Source organism: Eulemur rufifrons, chromosome 14, assembly GCF_041146395.1.
Source record: "Eulemur rufifrons isolate Redbay chromosome 14, OSU_ERuf_1, whole genome shotgun sequence".
Lineage (NCBI taxonomy): Eukaryota > Metazoa > Chordata > Mammalia > Primates > Lemuridae > Eulemur > Eulemur rufifrons.
Window position 1 is genome coordinate 33467946 of NC_090996.1, and position 17244 is coordinate 33485189.

A 17244-nucleotide genomic window follows, 5' to 3' on the forward strand; every position below is an offset into this window, starting at 1 on the left:
AAAGAGCCCCGCACCCCGCTAAGCTGGTTTCCACCTCCTCATGTGGAACCACAGACTCAAGTTCTTAAGTGTGTTTTATTTGGGCTAATACTGAACCCCAGCCCAGTTATCTTCTTGCTGCGGGGCCGTCCGGTGGCAAATCAGGTTTCAAAAACACCCTGCCTTACACGGTCGTGGTGGCGCGCGCCTGCAGTCCCAGCTACTCGGGAGACTGAGGAAGGAGGATAGCTGGAGCCCAGGAGTTCGAGGTTGCTGTGAGTTAGGCTGATGCCACTTACTGTAGCTTGTGCGACAGAGCGAGACCCCATCCTTAAAACAAAAAAAAAAAGCAGGGGGTGGGGGGACCAGTCCTCCTGCTGTTTGGCCGACCCTGCGTTTCGCTATTGGCCTTGAGGAGCCAGGAGAGGAAAAGGCGTTTTAGAATCGGCATCCCCTAGAGATGAGGCATCTGACTGAAATTCCGCGTTCATTCCTGCTGTTGATGCCATGGTCCCCATCCCCCGACAAAGCCTGAAGGGCGTGGGTCTTGTTTACAAGGCATCCCCGGTGCATGGCACAGCGCTTGGCACACAGTAAATGTTCATAAGCTGTTAGCTGGACACACAATAGATGCTCATTATATTTTGAATCTAATGAGTGAATGGGCAAGCACATAGGTGCTCATGACATTGTGGGTGAATGGGCAGGCACATAGTAGGTGCTTATAACCTATTATGTGGACACATGCTCATTATGTGTTAGTCTAACGGACAGATATTAGGTGCTCATGACCTATTGCGTAAATGATCACATAGTAGGTGCTCATGACCTGTTGGTTGATACAAGAGATTTAGGAAGGCCCGTTTGCCTGGAGGAAAGGCCAGGAAGGCAGGTGACCTCCCCCCAGTCCGCCCCCATCCCACCCCAGTCTCCCGAATGTGGATAACGTGGAGCGTTGCCGGGTTAAACATTAGCCGGCAGATGGGCCCCAGGGGAAGGCCAGCTTCGGGACCTAGCGCTTCCAGGAGGGGGCTGTTAAGGGCCGACTCTCCAGGTCCGCGGACGAACGCGTGTCCGGAGGGGCCGAGGCTGAGGGCCGCAGAGCGCCCCCTCCCGGCGCCGGGAATCGCTGCGACTCGGCCAGGAGCTCAGCCCTGCAGCCGACCGCTTCCTCGCCGTCAGATCCCAGCCAGGCAGGGCTCCAGCCCTGGGGAATCCAGGTGTGTAGAAAAAGGTGCACAGAGGCTAGTTTAAATCTCTTAGCAAAAATGTTTATCGAGTGCTTGCAGGAGTGTTTTTTTGTTTGGTTGGTTGGTTGTGGGTTTTTGTTTTGTTTTGTTTTTTAGGCTCTAATCCAATATAAAGCTTGCAGAAGACAGACCTCAATCAAGTGACCAGGGAAATCAGACGACCCATGCGCCAAGGGGGAGCCTGGACCATGAGAAATTTCACCCTCAGGGTCTTTCTCAGAGATTGTTTTTCTGTATGTTGCTCCCAGGAAGAACTCTGACCTGGGATCCCCACCCCTTCCGGGTTCCCAGATTTGGATGGCAAATAACAGAACGTCCTTTCTGAGGCTGTTGTGAAGATGAAATGAGGTATGCTCTCAGTACATGTTAGCATTCATTGCTAGGTGTCAAGCCTGGCCCAGCTGGTGTCTGTTTTGCTGCCAGTAAACCCCTAAACTTGGCTGTTTGGCTTCTGCAAAACCAACAAGAGGGAAGAAAGAATTCTGTAATCTTGGTGGGGCTCACTCAACCAGAAACCCAGAATTCTCAGCCAGACCAGTTCCTTCCCTCTAGCAAACATTTTATTATATTCACAACAACCCTGAGGATGGGTCCTATTATGATTCCTATTTTGCAGAGGAGAAAACTGAGGCACAGAGAAATTCACCAATATGGCCAAGGTTTTATAAACTAGTAAGAGACATAGTCCAGACTGCAGTCTCCCATCATTGGTCTGTGGTCTGATTCCCAAGCACGTGCGCTAACCCACTACCTCCTTGGGGCATCAGATAGCTGGCAAGGTGGGGGCGGGGACATCCAAGAAGGCCAGGCTCTGAGCTGTTTTCTCTGGGTTCTGCTTTTCCAGTACAGGAGGCAGCACCTGCTATAACAGCCAAGCCAGGCCCGGATCCCTCCTTCTGAATGAAAGGTGGGCAGGGAGGGATGTTCCCCTCATTGCCATCATGCTGGGCTTCCTCTGGAGGGAGGATGGTCTCCCCTATTATACTGTAAGTTCCCCAAGGAATAGGACACTGGGACATTGTCTGCTTTGTCACTCCCCCTGCAGGGTCATGCACAGGGCCTGGCATATAATAAATGCTTTCTGAATATTGCTGATTGATATATTTTGGGGGCAGAACTTGCTTCCCTAATCCTTCACCAGTAAACATTAATTGAATATCATCTAGATTCCCGTTCATTCAATAGATGCTTATTAAGCTCTCTGATGTGTTCATTCAACAACACTTATGGACAGTCTGTTGTGTGCACTGGGCCAGGCAACCTCACCCATGCCTTCAAGGAGATCTCTTGGTCTAGAGGGGACACCTTATCTGTCAGTATCTGGAAGGGACACAGCTCACTCATTCATGTACATGCACCTGCCCACTGTAAGGAGGGTGTCCTACACAATGTAGGAGCTTAGTAAATGACTCTTCAATTAACGCGCAATGCTAGGTCCAGTAGGCTGTCAGCGGTATAGGCATAGTTCCTATCTTTTCAGAATCTAAGCTGAGAGTAAGTAATACCAGACACTGTAAATAAGTGAGCCTTATGACCTACATTGCAGGTTTAGGAGAGATAATAGGAACCAGGATGGATAAATAGCGGCAGGTGCTGAACTCTGGCCCTTGACCTGGGCCAAGCCCTTTGACCTCTCTGTTTTTTTGTTTGTTTTTTGAGTCAGTCTCACTCTGTTGCCCTGAGTAGAGTGCCATGGCATCACCCTAGCTCACAGCAACCTCAACCTCTTGGGCTCAAGCCATCTTTCTGCCTCCCGAGTACCTAGGACTACAGGCATGCGCCACAACGCCCGGCCAATTTTTCTATTTTTAATAGAGACGGGGTCTCACTCTTGCTCAGGCTGGTCTCGAACTCCTGAACTCAAGCAATCCTCCCTCCTTGGCCTCCCAGAGTGCTAGGATTACAGGCATGAGCCACCGTACCCAGCCCCTTTGACCTCTCTGAACCTCAGTTTCTCCATCTGTTCCATGGCAATCCTCAGGGTGCCTATCACCATGGGCCTGTGTGAGGCTCAGTGCAGAGCACACAAAAACGGCTTCCACCAGCAACTGGCAGGGAGAAAGAGCACAATAAATGGTAGCTATTATTAATGCAGCAACCCCTGGTGAGCAGGGCCCAGGCACAAGCAGGAGTGATGGAGGGAATGAGATCAGGATGACTTCTCAACCTTGAGCTGGCGGCCTGGTGAGCTTCTCTCCCCATTGGCGCTGACTTGCTGAGCCTGCAGGGCTGGGACTGTCTATGGGTGGGGTGTTTATTCTGGGAAGCAGCCTGGCTGCTCCTCACACCCTGCTCCAGGGAGAAAGGAGGCCTTGGAATGGGAACCGAGGCCCTTGCTGGGCCTGGCACATACGACATAGCGCCACCTGCCCGCAGGGCCCAGGGCTGGAAATGCCCAGGAGACACAGCCCCAAAGCCTGGCTGGGTCTGGCAGGTTTCAGACACTCTCCCTCAGGGACTCACCTGACCCCTAGAAAACTTGTCCTGGAGAGCCTGAAATGCTCAGTTTTTGGAAGTCTGGAGACTGGGCCCTGGATGCCAGGGCAGGGATGAGGCTGAGGCTCCTGGGCTAGGGGGAGAGTGACATCGGAGGTGGACATGTCCATGCTGGCTTTGCTGCCCTTAACGAAGTCCCTGGGATCCTTCATCATGGCTGGCTTCACATGCGTGGGAACTATGCAACTGCAAAAATACCCTTAGGAGGGCCCGAACGTGGTTGAATGTTCTGTTCTGTTGTCACCATCTTGAAATTCTTAATCATTTTTGAACATAGGGCACCCTCTCGCCCCCGCATTTTCATTTTACATTATGCAGCGCGTCCTGCCTTCATGCTTTGGTCTCGCCCAGCATGCGGCTTCTCCCTCACATCTGGGCACTCGGACCCTCCCTCAGCCACGCCCAGCAAGCCCGGAGAGCCTCAGCAAAGCCCCATGCCCTGAAAGGCGGTGGGGGACCAGCACCTGCCCCCAGCCCGACCGGACCGATCTTTCCGGAAAAGCCGGAGGCCGACTGTGTGATCCGGGGTAAGTCACTCAACAGTTCTGGGCTCCCGGGTTGGTAACATTGCACAGGTTTTTACCTCAGTTGAACTGCTGGGAGGGTTAAAAGAGTTAGTTTATATGAAGGGCACAGTGCCGGACGCAGAATGAGAGCTCAGGAAATTAGGACTATTATTCTGTTATGAAAACGAGGACTACTGCAGGTACTAACTGGGGGTGGGGGGTCGGCCCGGATCCCCACGGACCTGCCCCAGGGAGGAGGAGCCGTCCCTCCCCGGGCCCCGCCCCTCCAGCCTTCCGAGGGAGGAGACGCCCCGAGAGCAGCGACAAGGGAGCGGAGGAGCGGGAGCGACACATTTTTGAGTCGTGACCAAGTGGAAACTCCCTCCCCGAGGCGGAAGCCGGGGGCGCCCCAATGGGGCCCGAGCCTCAGCCGGGGCGGGATTCCAGGCCCGGGGGCGGGGTGCCGCGGGTGACCTGGGCCCCGCCCTTCGCCGCCTCATGAATATGGATGAGCCTGCTGGGGAGCGAAAGTTCGAGGAGGCCGCAGCCCGGCGGGCTCCGCCCCCGCCGCGGGCACGCGGCTGGGGGCGTGGCCCTGCCCGGACGCCCCGCCCCTGTCGCCCGGCGCGGGGCCTCCTTCCGGCCGGCGCGCCCCGGACGTGACCTCGCGGGCGCACGCCAGAGCCGCCGACGGGAGGCGCCCGTGGGCCCCGCGGGAGGGCCGACCTCAGTGCTTCGGCCCCGGAGCCCGGCTTCCAGGCGCGCCCGGGAATATTCATTCCTCCTGGCGCTGCGGACCCAGGAGTGAGACGTAGAACGGCCCTGTCCCCGTGGGGTTACGTTCCCGGCGCGAGAGGCGACCAGCGAGGCGAATAAGTAATACGTCCAGGACTCGTATGAGTGCCGAGGCGAGGACATAGCAGGGGACCTCGCTGAGAAGGTGACTTGAGTCAAGACCTGAAGCAAGCGAGGGAACGAGCCATGCGAGGAGCTAGCAAAAGAGCATTCCAGAAAGAAAGAGCATCCAAGGCGAGGGGACAGGGGCAGCTGAGCGTTGAGACCGTGGAGAGAAGGAGGGGAGAATAAAAAGGGTGGGATAATGACAGTAATGTGCCAGGCAGTATGCCAAGTGCTTTATGCGTACTATTTCCTTTCATCCTCAGGACAACCCAGAGGTTAACTATATAACTATAACTGTGTAACTATAGTTATTTGGGAAGAAATTAGGCTCAGGGAGGTGAAATAACTTGCCCAAGGTCACACAGCTTGGAAGTGGCCAGATCAGCAGTGGAACTCAAAGAGACTGATGCCATTGCCTGAAACATAACCCAGGCAGAGTGAGATGACCTTGACCACGACTGGTCCTCCATGGTGTGCCTCAGTTTCCTCCCAAAATGCTGAGGGAGGGGGTGGTGACTGACCTTCTGAAGTCAAGGGTGGGCAGGCAGGGCTCTGTTTGCTGACAGTCAGCCTTAGAGCCGGCCTCCCATAATGCACGGCCAGCAACTGGGGCCCTGAAACCCAGCCTGAAATCCGTGCACAGAACAAGGGTGTAGCAGAGCATTTGCGGACAGCTGTTCTCCTGGGAGATGCTTTTGTTGTCTGGGAAGCACTTGTCACCCCTCCAGGCTCTGGAGCAGGTACAAGTGGCTTCAGGAAAGGAGGGCGGAAGGGCAGGATCCGGAAAGAGGCTGTTTCTGATGGCAGGGGAGGGGGACCGTGGGGGCCCTGTGTGGCTGAGGGCTCTGGAGCAGCAACAAAGGCAGTCTGCCAGCCAGCAACCGCAGCTCAGGCAGTGCCTCCCAACCTCCCTCCGAGCCTCTACATTAAAACACACACAGACACACACACACACACCCCCCACCTGACCCGGCCCTGTGCCTGCTGCCCAGGTGAGGGGTGAAGGGCTTCAGGGTTGCGGACCTGGGCTCTGCTGGCTGTGTGATGGCTTCTCTGCAGTGGGAAAGGGAGAAGTGTTTTCGTGCTCCTGTGATGATTGGTATGTGTCTCTGGTCCCAAGGCACTGAAGGCCTGGGAGTCTCTAATGGGGACGGGATGGTGCATCATCTAGAATTCATCCCTCCTCCGGGTTGGTGAGAAAGGCGCTGGATCAGGAGCGGGACCCCACTCTCTGTGTTTGAGGAGCTGGGCTGCTCCATGAGCCCCCGCCTCGGTCGCCAGTGAGTCTGAGGTCCTGGTGGGGCAGGACCAAAAGGGAACCTACTATCAGGCCCATTTTGAGAAGGAAGCTCAGAGAAGTTAAGTGGTTGGCTCAAGAGCACACAGCTGTAGAGTAGCAGAGATGGGATTCGAGTTGAAACCCTTTGGCTGCAGGGTCCAAGCCCTGTCCTGGAGGAGCTCATTCTCAACAGGGAGAGTGTGCTTTGCGGTTGGCCACGTGCTTGACCAAGTGGGTTCCTTACTTGAAGACCCCCCCCCACACACACACACTCTGGAGGAGTGTAGGGATGACAGGGGATAATGACCAGAGGAGACACAGACACTATCTGCTGTTCCTTCTTATCAGCCACATGGTTCCCAGTTGCCACATCCTTATTGTTTGGAGTGAGTCAGTCAGTCCCTTTGAGGGGTGGGACTGGTAGAGTTGGGGCCAGAGGCACCTGAGAGGGCAGCTGGCAGTATCAGCCACCAGGGGCCTCTTCTGGTGTGAAGTCAGGGCTTTGGTCTTGGAGCTGGGCGTGTCAGGTGAATGACTCCACCTGGATGCCTGGGACGACTCTGCACACCTTGGCCTTGAACTGAAGGCACAGCTGGAGCTATAGCCACTGCCCAGGTGGGTGTGAGTGTGGGGTGCTCAGGGGTAGGGGTGGGGGCAGGGATCCCCTGTGTGGCCGCAGAGAGGTCTGAGGCCACACGAGTCATGAGACTCATGTGGAAAGAAGGCAGGAATGGGAGGAGGGTCTCGTGGGGACAGTCACTCTCTGTGGGCATCGTTGCATGTTGAGCTGGTCCCTCCTTCCCTCCAGAGTCCTCACCTCCCTGGTGAGATTCTGGGTCTTGGAGCCCCACTGGGCTCTGGAACTCAGCAGCTGAACCTCTGGGCGGGACCAGGGATCTGCGTGTTTAACAACCTCCCATTGCAATGCACGTGGTCCTCTGACTAAACCTTGAAAACCACTGTGCTGGACCTCCCAGCCGGGAGAAACCCCTTCCGGAGCCTTCCAGCAGCTCCTAGCCCGAGTGAGCGGGGTGTGTGATTGTTTTCCGTGACTGAATTGAAACAATTCCAGTCCCTGTGGGAGCACTGTCATCATTTGTGAGTGGCTCCGGCCACAGCCCTGTCTCCAAACCTCCCCTGCCAAGTTTCAGCAGAGATTGGCTACCTGAGGCCACCCACTCACTGCAGAGCTCCAGGCTGCCTGTCCTTCCTCGCTCTATCCAGCGCTGTCCCTGCAGCACTTGGCGCTGTGACCTTGCAGCTGAGACCCCAGGAGTGACTGGCTTTTCCTTCACAGTTCCGCTCACCTCCTAAATCCCTCTAGGGTCCCTCCCTCTGCCAAATGTTAGGGAAGACTGAATATTCCCTGAGGGTCTATCCGGGAACTCCTTTGCTTGAGGCTTTTCCTCAGATGAAGGAGCCAGAGTGAGGGGCAGCCCCATCTCTATTGAAAGGGCTCCTGGCGTTCACACTTGGCCTCTGGGGCACACTGGCCTGCGTTTCTAGGGACTTGCTTGGTATCTGCCCCTGACTAACCCACTGAAGCTCTTCCTAATAGACTCTACAATTTGAGGGGACTCTAGCTACGCCTGTCACCCTAAGGTGGCCCCGCTGATCCAGATTCTGCACAGGTCCTTCCTGAAGCCACACACTCAGTAGAGAAAAGCTTGCCATCTTGACAGGGCTCCCTGAGTAGCCAGACCTCCCTGCCAGAAACTTCTGACATAGTTTTCTTTCCACGATAAAATGTAATGCCATCTCCTCTTCCTGAGCCCTGATGCCCCCCGCTGGTGCTGTCCTGGTGCCTCAGGCTTGCAGCTGGGGGTCTCTGCACCACTGCCCTCCCCACCCCCACCCAGGCAGGCTCAGCTTCTGCTTCTGTGGGTGTCCTGTCTCCTCTGTCCCTGTTAGAGGGCTCTGAAACTCCAGCACTGGGGGCATCAGCTGAATGGGTAGGTCCCCCCTGGACCACCTTGACGGGCTCAGAGAACTGCTAAAAGTCTTATCTCACAAGGTTCTTGGGTTGACATTACGTGGCCAGGTCTGTAAAAGTCCCTGGCACATAATATTGCTTGATTTGAATTATCACATTCAGTCCTCAAAATCACCCTCCCAGGTGGTCATGACCAGGAGGCCCATTTTGTAGATGGTGAGAGGGAGGCTCAGAGACGCCCGTGGTTCCCCAAGAGCATGAAGCTGTGAGGTGTCAGAGGTGGGGTTTAGTCCACAGCCTGAGTCTCTACCCTCCCTGTCCCCCTCCTGCCATCCTCTTGGCTCTCTTACTTCATCTTGTGTTCGTTCATGCTCCCTGGGCACGCAGCAGTGAACGCACAGATGAAGCTCTGCCCTCACACAGCCGATGTTTTAGTGAAGGGACTTGTCCAAGACCTCTCTTCCTCTCTGTCTACCCCTGGGGGCACAGACCTGGGCTCCCCCATCCGGCTTCCCCACTGCTCCTTGTGCGTGGTGGCCTTCAGGCAGTAGGCATGGGCTGAATTGGGCTGGACTGGGGTTTGACCCTTGTGGGGGAGGAACTGGATCTCGGCAGGAGCTGATGTAGGGGTTTAAGGCATTGGGATCCTCGGGGTGGGGCCAGTGGCATGGAGGGAAGGGGGCTGCAGTTGGGTACCACAATTCCCAGGCCAGGCCATAACAGGCGGATCACCTGGAAGAAGCCATCAGTGTCCCCTGCCTGGGGCATGCCAGTGTGGGGCAGCACCCACACTCTGCCCTGCTTCACCAGGGTCCCCTCCACTATCCACAGTTCTCCCCACTCGGGAGCACTGGTGCTGCATTAACATGAGCTGGCCTTCATCTGGCTAAAGATGCTACTTCACACCCACTAGGATGGCTACAATAAAAAAAAAAACAATGTTGCTGAGGATGCGGGGGAATTGGAACCTCATACACTGCTGGTGGGGTGTGAAGGGTGCAGCCACTTTGAAACAGTCTGGCAGCTGCTCAAAGGTTAAACACGGAATTACCACGTGACCCAGCAATTCCACTCCAGGCATACACCCAAGAGAAAGGAAAGCATATCTACACAAAAATTTGTACAGGAATGTTCATGATAGCCAGAAAGTGGAAACAACCCACATGTCCAGCTGATGAATGGATAAACAAACCGTGGTCTGTCCATACGGTGGAATATTATTCAGCCACAAAAAGGAAGGAAGCACCCGTACATGCTGCAGCGGGAGCAATCCCTGAAAACATTGTGCTGAGTGAAAAAAGCCAGACCAGAAGGACCACGAACTGTATGGCTCTGTTTCTGTGAAGTATGCAGCATAAGCAAATCTACGGAGACGGAAAGTAGGTGAGGGGTTGCCCGTGGTGGCGCAGGCAGCAGGGTTTCTTTCTGGGGTGATGAAAATATTCCAGAATTGATGGTGGTGACGGATGCCCACCATTGTGAACATTCTGGAAACCAGCAAATTGTCCAGTGTAATTGTAAAGTGGAGAACTGTGCGGTATGTGAGTTATGTCTCACTAGGGCTCTTACAAAAAGCATTAGCCAGAGCCCCCGCTGCAAAGCTGACAGAAGGTGCAAGAAGCGGACTCAAGGACTTGCTGAGTATTTGGGGGAAATGCTTCGGGCTTATGTTTCTGTAGTTCTGGGGAAATGATCGCACAAGTGTCTGGACACAGGAGGTTTCCATTCATCCTCAGGCCTCACCTTACATGTTACCCGTGAGAAAGCCTCCACACCCCATAACTCTCCCTTGTCACTTGGTCATCTATCTCAGCCTGAGTCTCTTCCTTTTACAGCTCTTCCTACACTTGGAACACTTTCCTGTCTGTGGACCTGATCTTGTCTGACTTCCTCAGCTGCAGTCCATGAGGTCAGGGGCTTGTGTGTATCTTGTTGATCACATAATCGGTGCTCAGTAGATACCTGCTGGATGACCCGTGCATATTGATAACAGCTATGAGTGCAGGGCCCTTTGGGCTGGGGTCAGTGCTCAGCACAGGCAGTGAGGGAGCAGAATAGCTCAGAGTGTCTAGCTGGTGGTGTGTGTTTTCTGTCTCCCTCCCTCTCTCTCTCTTTCTCTCTCTCTCTTCCGGCTCCCGGGAGAATGTCTCTGGAAAGGAAGCCCAAAGCCTGGCCTGGCTGGGAAGAGGTGGGGGGGAGGGGTGCAGGGCGGAGGGGGCCTGGGGAGGAAGTCTGCAGCCCCAGGCTGCCGAGGGTGTGGTGTCTGTGTTTGCACCTTTGGAATGCGGCTGATTCACTCTGGGGGGAGCCATATGCCGCCACCACCGCCTTGGATCTGACATCTGGAGGCTGAATTCCAGGAGAAGAGAGGCAGATTCCTGCAAGCAGATGCCAACTTTGAAGGTCAAAGGGAGATATGGAAGTGCTTTAGGAAGAGGGCCCAGAGGGTCCAGCACCCCCTCCACGGACTGGGAGAGAAGCAAGGCCGGTCCCCAGGCTTGTTGCAGCCCCTGAGCCGCCACAGCCTCTGAGCTCAGCAGTCGGACCTGGGCTCAAAGGCCAGTTCCTTAGCAGCTCCTGGAACTGCAAAGGCCAAGGCCTAGCAGGGTGCAGTGCTCAGCAATGTGGCTGGGATGTTGGTTGTCACCTCCCGGCCAAGCTTTTCTGCGTTTGCTTTACTCTTGGGCCAGCGCTTCCTGAGAGGAGGCCCTGACATCGCCTCCCACGTTCCCAGCTTGAGTCTCTGAGGATTAGCAAGAGCCTGGGCTTGCCTCTCCGTGGTGGGAGTTGGGTCCCAACCCACCCTTGAAGGGTTCCCTAGGCTGCTGATTGACGGGTCTGGGTCAGGAGCCACCCGGCATAGGGCTGACACCCCCAGGGCCACATGGAGAAAGTGGGAGTGGGGGTCCCCTAAAGGAGTGGCACCCCAACTCTGCGAAGCTGCCTCCACTGGACTGGCCATGTGCTGTGCTCAACTTTGTGGGCTTTTCCCAACCAAGGTGCTCTGTGGGCTAAGTCTCTTAAGCTCTTGGAAGCTCATTTTCTCCATCTATGAAATCTCCTAGGCTCCGTTCAAGGACTGAGTGAGACGGCGCATGCAATCCTTGTTGGTATGTGCTTGGCCCAGAGGAGGCGCGACAATAAGTAAAGTCTGGCTCCCTTTCCCTGTCCCTGTGTGATCCACGTGGGCTGAAAGGATGGTGTGTGAACTTGTGTGTGCATGTGCTTGTGTGTGTACTCGTGTTCTCCGGGGACTTTTGTATTATTGGATCCCTACCCCACAGTGTTAGGGCTACACCGGAGAGGTGGGAGAGGCAGGAGGGGCAGGAAAGGGGTGAAGGGAGAACACGAAGCCTATCCCAGCATGTGGGCCTCAGCTGCGGGGCCTGCAGGCCCAGGCCTGTCTCTGGGAGGCACCTCCCGTACCCTTGGCTTCACCTGGGGCTGGAGGAGGGTCCCAGGCGTCCTGCTCCAAGGAGCTGCTGCCTCTGTCCCTCCCATGCCACATCTGGACCACGTCTGGTCATTTGGCATGGGGGGGCGTGGTCCGAGTCAGCCTTGCCAATTACCCATGTTCCCTGGGACCCTGGAAGCTGGGGCTGGGTCAGAGGGGAAGGGTGCTCTGAGGCCTGGGGCTTCGCAGAGGAGGAGACCCAGTGACCAGAGTCAGAGCCTCTTGGACACCTCAAGAGAGTCCTTCCTTGAGCTTCTGGGATGGCAGAGAACAGGCTAACTCTAAGCTTTTTCTGCTATATGTGAACAACCAAAGTGAGGCACCTCCTAGAATTCACTTGGGGTAGGTGGAGTGTTAGAACTCGTGTGCCACCCCCTGGGCTCAGCGACCTCCACCTCTGAGCTGCTGGGTGCCTGCCTGACCTTACCATGCCACCTGAGTCCCCCCAATCTCAGTTTAGACCCCACCTCCTCAGACAAGTCTTTCTGGACTGGCCACTTGAACCATGGTTATTTTCTACATGGTGGCCGTGGGTCCAGCACCTCTGAAGCTTCATGGGGACACTGTGTCAGTCAACACCACAGTCAGTGGTTCCCGTTTTACTGGGCAGCCACCGGTCACTTGCCCACGTCCTGCCTGCACCGAGCACTCTCTGAGACAGCCCTCCTGGGGTCTGCCAGGGCCACACTACTCGGCTCTCCTGGGTGTCAAACATTTTTGTCCATTTGTTCATCCGGCCTCTTCCACTGTACATGCAACAGTCCCCGAAGATGAAGGACACAGTAATGAGAGTTGCATTTTCTGAGCTCTTACTGAGTGCTTTTAAAAAAAAATCGAGATATAATTCACATACCATAAAAATTCACACTTCTAAAGTTTATAATCAGTGTCATCACCACCACCTAATTCTAGAACATTTTCACCACCCCCAAAAGAAACCTTGTGCCCATTAGACAGGCACTCCCCACCCCTCTCTCCTCCACGCACATGGCAACCACCAGTCTACTTTCTGTCTCTGTGGATTGGCCTAGTCTGGACATTTCAAATAAATATGTGGTCTTTTGTGACTGGATCCCTTCACTTAACGATGTCTTCCAGGTTCACCCACATTGCAGCGTGGAGCAGGACCTTCTCCCTTTTTAAGGCTGAGTAATATTCCATTGTATGGATAGATCACATTTGTCAGCCACTGGTGGACGTTGGGTTGTTTTCACCTTTTGGAAGTTGTGAATAATGCAGCTATGAAAGTTTGTTTGCCAGTTTTTATGTGGATGTAGGTTTTTAATCTTTAAGGGCTTTTTGACAAACACTTGGTTAATCCCGCAGCAAGCCTGCGCTGCAGGTACTTACTGGCACTCTCTCTCTCCCCTCCTGCAGGCGAGGAAACTGCAGCTCAGAGGGGTGAGTGGAGGTCCCAGGGCCCGTGGCATTGGATCGTCTGGCTCATGATGGCTGTGATGCCTGCCAAGGCGTTGCTGGTCATTTCTAGCAGTGACTGGCCAAGTGCTTCCACAGTAAGTGTTGCTGACTCTTCATCAGGGCCAGGAAAACTTGCAGCCCCAAACCCCAGAAAAACTCTGCAGTCTGTCCAGGTGAAAATCACCACTGGTGATTCCTTGGCCCATGGGACACTACTCAGGTGATCAAGGGAGGTCCCTCCTGCCACAGCAGAATCACCATCCCAGATCTAGGAGCCAGGCTTTTCCCCGGCTTCCGCTGGATGCAGTTCGCAGCCTGCACCACCTCGAGGGGTGGCAGTCCCAGAGTCCCAGATGCTGTCGGCCCTTTTGTCTTCGGCTGTTCCCTTTAGGACCCACGGCTGAGTCTCATTTCTTGCCCTCTTGCATTTGGCACACAGATCATTTGGCTTGGCTGGTAATGAACTTTGCTCCTTCAACTTTTTTGCGTGGCACAGTGGGTGTGAGTCCAGCCACCGGACAACCCCAGGTTCAAATCAGCCTTGCCATGCTCTGCCTGAGCGGCCTTCCGGCAAGTCTCTGTACCTCTCCAAGCCTCTGTTTGCTCATCTGGAAACTAGGGTCACAGATACAGTACCTGCTCATACAGCAGCTGTGCGACTGGCTAAGAGAATAACAATAAGGTTGTCACCCTGTACCCAGTGCCTCTCACAGCTGTGGTTGGTCTTGTCTTTACTACATCCCATGGTCCTTGTGCAAAGGCAGGCTGGCACCCCAGCCTTGAGTCTCTCCCTGCCCCTGGCAGCGGGAGGCTCAGTTGCCTGGGAGGCTTCCCATGGACTCAGTTCGCCTGAGGTGGGAAGAGTCCAGGCCAGGCCTCTTAGGTGGGGACCCGGAGGGATCTCCCTGCCCTCTCCAGTTCTCCAGGCTCCCCTCTCCCTCTGCCCTGCCATCTCCCCACCCGCTGCTTCCTGCAAAGCTCGGCAGGGCCTGGTGTGTCCCCTGCTGGTCACCTGGGCACAGCCCTGCACAGCACAGACCCAGTGCTGCCTGGTGGCCAAAGGGCTTGGACGCTGGCTGTGACTGTGGACCACCCCAAGCGAAGTAGGTGCCACAGCACCCGGCCTGAGGCAGGAGGGGCAGCTGTGGGGCAAGGACGTGGGCCAAGGAAGGGAGGACCAGGCTGCCTCCTCTGGCTCCTGCCCGGAAAGCCCTCTTTCCCGCTGCTGCTCAGCGGTTCCCAGCCCTGCCCCTCTGCCCTGCTTCTCACATTTCAGCTTCTGAGCTCCCAGCAGCACCGTGTGCTGCTGCTGCTGCTGCTGTGGCACCGCACAGACGTTACCCAGGATGCGCTGGCGGCAGCACAGCTTGAAACAGGCGGCAGAGGCTCGAGGTCTGCTGATGCGAGGGAGAGAGAATAGTCCTAAAGCCAGTCCCTTTGCCCCTCCACACTGGGATGCTTATCTGGCTTCCTTCCTTGTCTGCCCAAACTTGAAGCCGCAGCCTCCTCTGACCCCTGTGAATTATTCTTTCCTCTGACCGTCTGGCACTGACTGGCCACAGAGCATGGGTTGTGTATCACCTTGAACCTGACCTTGTCATTTCAAGCATAGCCATGCCTGCTCCCTCCACATACCTCGCCACACCCAGCCAGACTCCCCTCTTGCCCCTGGCCTTACATGGCCACAGGGCTGGGCCTCCAGGACCAGGTGAGCTCTTCAGTTCTGAGGCCAGTAGGAAGCTGTTCTCCAGGGCAGCTGCGCAGGGGTCTGGAAGGAACCTGGGAGGAGTCCAGGCTCTGGCAGGGACCAGCTGTGATGAGCCTGGGCAAGTCCCAGGGGTATGATAATAGGACTTAAGCTGCCCTGGTGTGGATGAAACAAGGAATGCGAGGAAAGCCGCCAGAGCAGCATCTGGCACACAGTGGCACTGACCGCTGGTGCCTGCAGACATGTGTCCCTCCTGGGCTCACGCCGGGGCTCCAAGCCAGCTTCTCCCCAGGAGGGCCCGTCCTGGTTTCCTGGCCTGCTCTCCCACCTCGCAGCCCACCCGGGTCTGATTTTTCATTAGTACGGGCCCTGTCCCTCCCCTGTCCTGGCTGTCCCTAGCCCTCCCTTTTCCGGTCTCAAATGGGACTGGACATCGCACCTTCTGTCCCCAACTTCTGTCCACTCCATGGGAGGACAGCCAGCTGTCCAGAGGGACCCTGGAGACGACACTTCCAGTTGTCCTCTTCCCATGTCCCCTTCATCCCACCTTCCTCCAAGCCCAAGATGCTCCCTCCTGGTTCCAGGTGGGCCTCATCCGACCCTTCACCCTCCCCCGTCTGGTGGCTGACTTACTCTCCTTTGGGTGCCTTGCCCTCTCCCCCTCCCTCTGGAGAGGGGGCCCAGGCTGGGTGTCAGGTGTCTCCATTCTGGTCCCATCTTTCCTGCTAATTCTTTGAGGTTTCAGTGTCAACATGCCTCAGGCTCCTGGTCGGCCTGGGGAAATTATGGTAACTGCACCTTGGCCGTACAGAAAATCAATCGAGGAAGCAGTTAGACGGCCATTTCTGTCTAAAACAGAAATAGCGCAGCCTGCGTGGCTATGAATCGAGTGTTTATACAGGGAACGCTGCAGCTGGAGCAGCCGAGGTGCCTGGTTCCTCCTTGCGGACACACTGACAGGCAGAGACACTTCCCTGGGGGGGAAAAGTCCCTTGGGGAGCTGAATACCCCTGCAGGGTGCGGGAGGAGGAGGAGGGGCCCAGTGCAAGGACAGGGCAGTACTGAGGGGCAGAAAGAAGTGAGCCAGAGAGAGGGCACGGGACTCTAGCCACCTCCAGTAGGGCTGTCACCAGGCCTGTTCCAAGGGTCGCTTATGACCAAGGTGAATCAGGTCCGGCTGGATGATGGAGGTGGGCATCGGAGGTTGGGCCTTCCAGACACCCAGGCAAGCCGGGCACCACCCAGCTGGATCTGAGGGCCCCGGGGGCTGCAAGGTGGCAGTCAGCCCCGCACCCCAACACCTGCCCTGTGGTACCCCAGGCAGTGTGTGTGCCGGGCGCCCCCTGGTGGTTGGGGAATCCTAGCTTTGTGAGCCCCAAGAATTGTAGGAGACCAGAGTATTGGGGGATATTGGGCTCTGCTGCAGACCCCAACAGGGGCATCTGACCCCATTCTGCCTTCCTAGGAGCATTCAGGGGCCTTTCCCAAGCGGGGACTTTCTGCTTCCACAGGTCCCATCCCTGCTCCGACTGCTGGTATCCACACCCCCGCCACCACTCCAAGCAGGCTCTGGGTCCTGTATGCAGCAGAGGATACTAGGGTATGTTCCTGGCATGTTCGTGTAGAGGAAGAATCCTCAAATTAAGGTCAGCAACATGGGTTCCTGTTTAGGTTCTGTCTCCAATTCTCGGTATGTCCTTAGGAAGTCCCTTAACTTGCTCTGTACCCCTTCATCTCCCCCCATCTGTGGCAGCAGAATTTTCATACGACCCCTAGTGCCCCTCACTGCCCTGGCATAATCCCCTCCCGCTGAGGGTGGGCAGAATGTGTGAACGAATCGCTCCTGTGATTAGGTTGTAGTACATGGTACAGTTGATCTTGAAATAGATTATCCATCGGGCCTGACCTAATCACATGAGCCTTTCAAACGCAGAGTTTTCTCCAGCTGCTTGAGGGAGGCTGGGGTCAGAGAGAGCAGAGAGAGAGAGGCCCCGTGAAGGTGAAGGATGTTCTGTGTTGTGCAGATGGAGGGGGCCTCAGTCCAGGGACCTGAGAAGAGCTTCTAGGAGCTTCAAGCTGTCCCCAGACAACGATCAGGAAGACAGTGGGGACCTCAGCCCTACAGCCAAAATGAACAGAGTTCTGCCATCAACCAGTGAGCTTGGAAGAGATCCCCAAGCTCCATATGCGATAGCAGCTCTGAGGCTGGGCATGGTGGGTCACGATGCCTGTAATCCCAGTACTCTGGGAGGCCAAGGCGGGAGGATCGATTGAGGCCAGGAGTTTGAGACCAGCCTGAGCAACATAGTGAGACCCCATC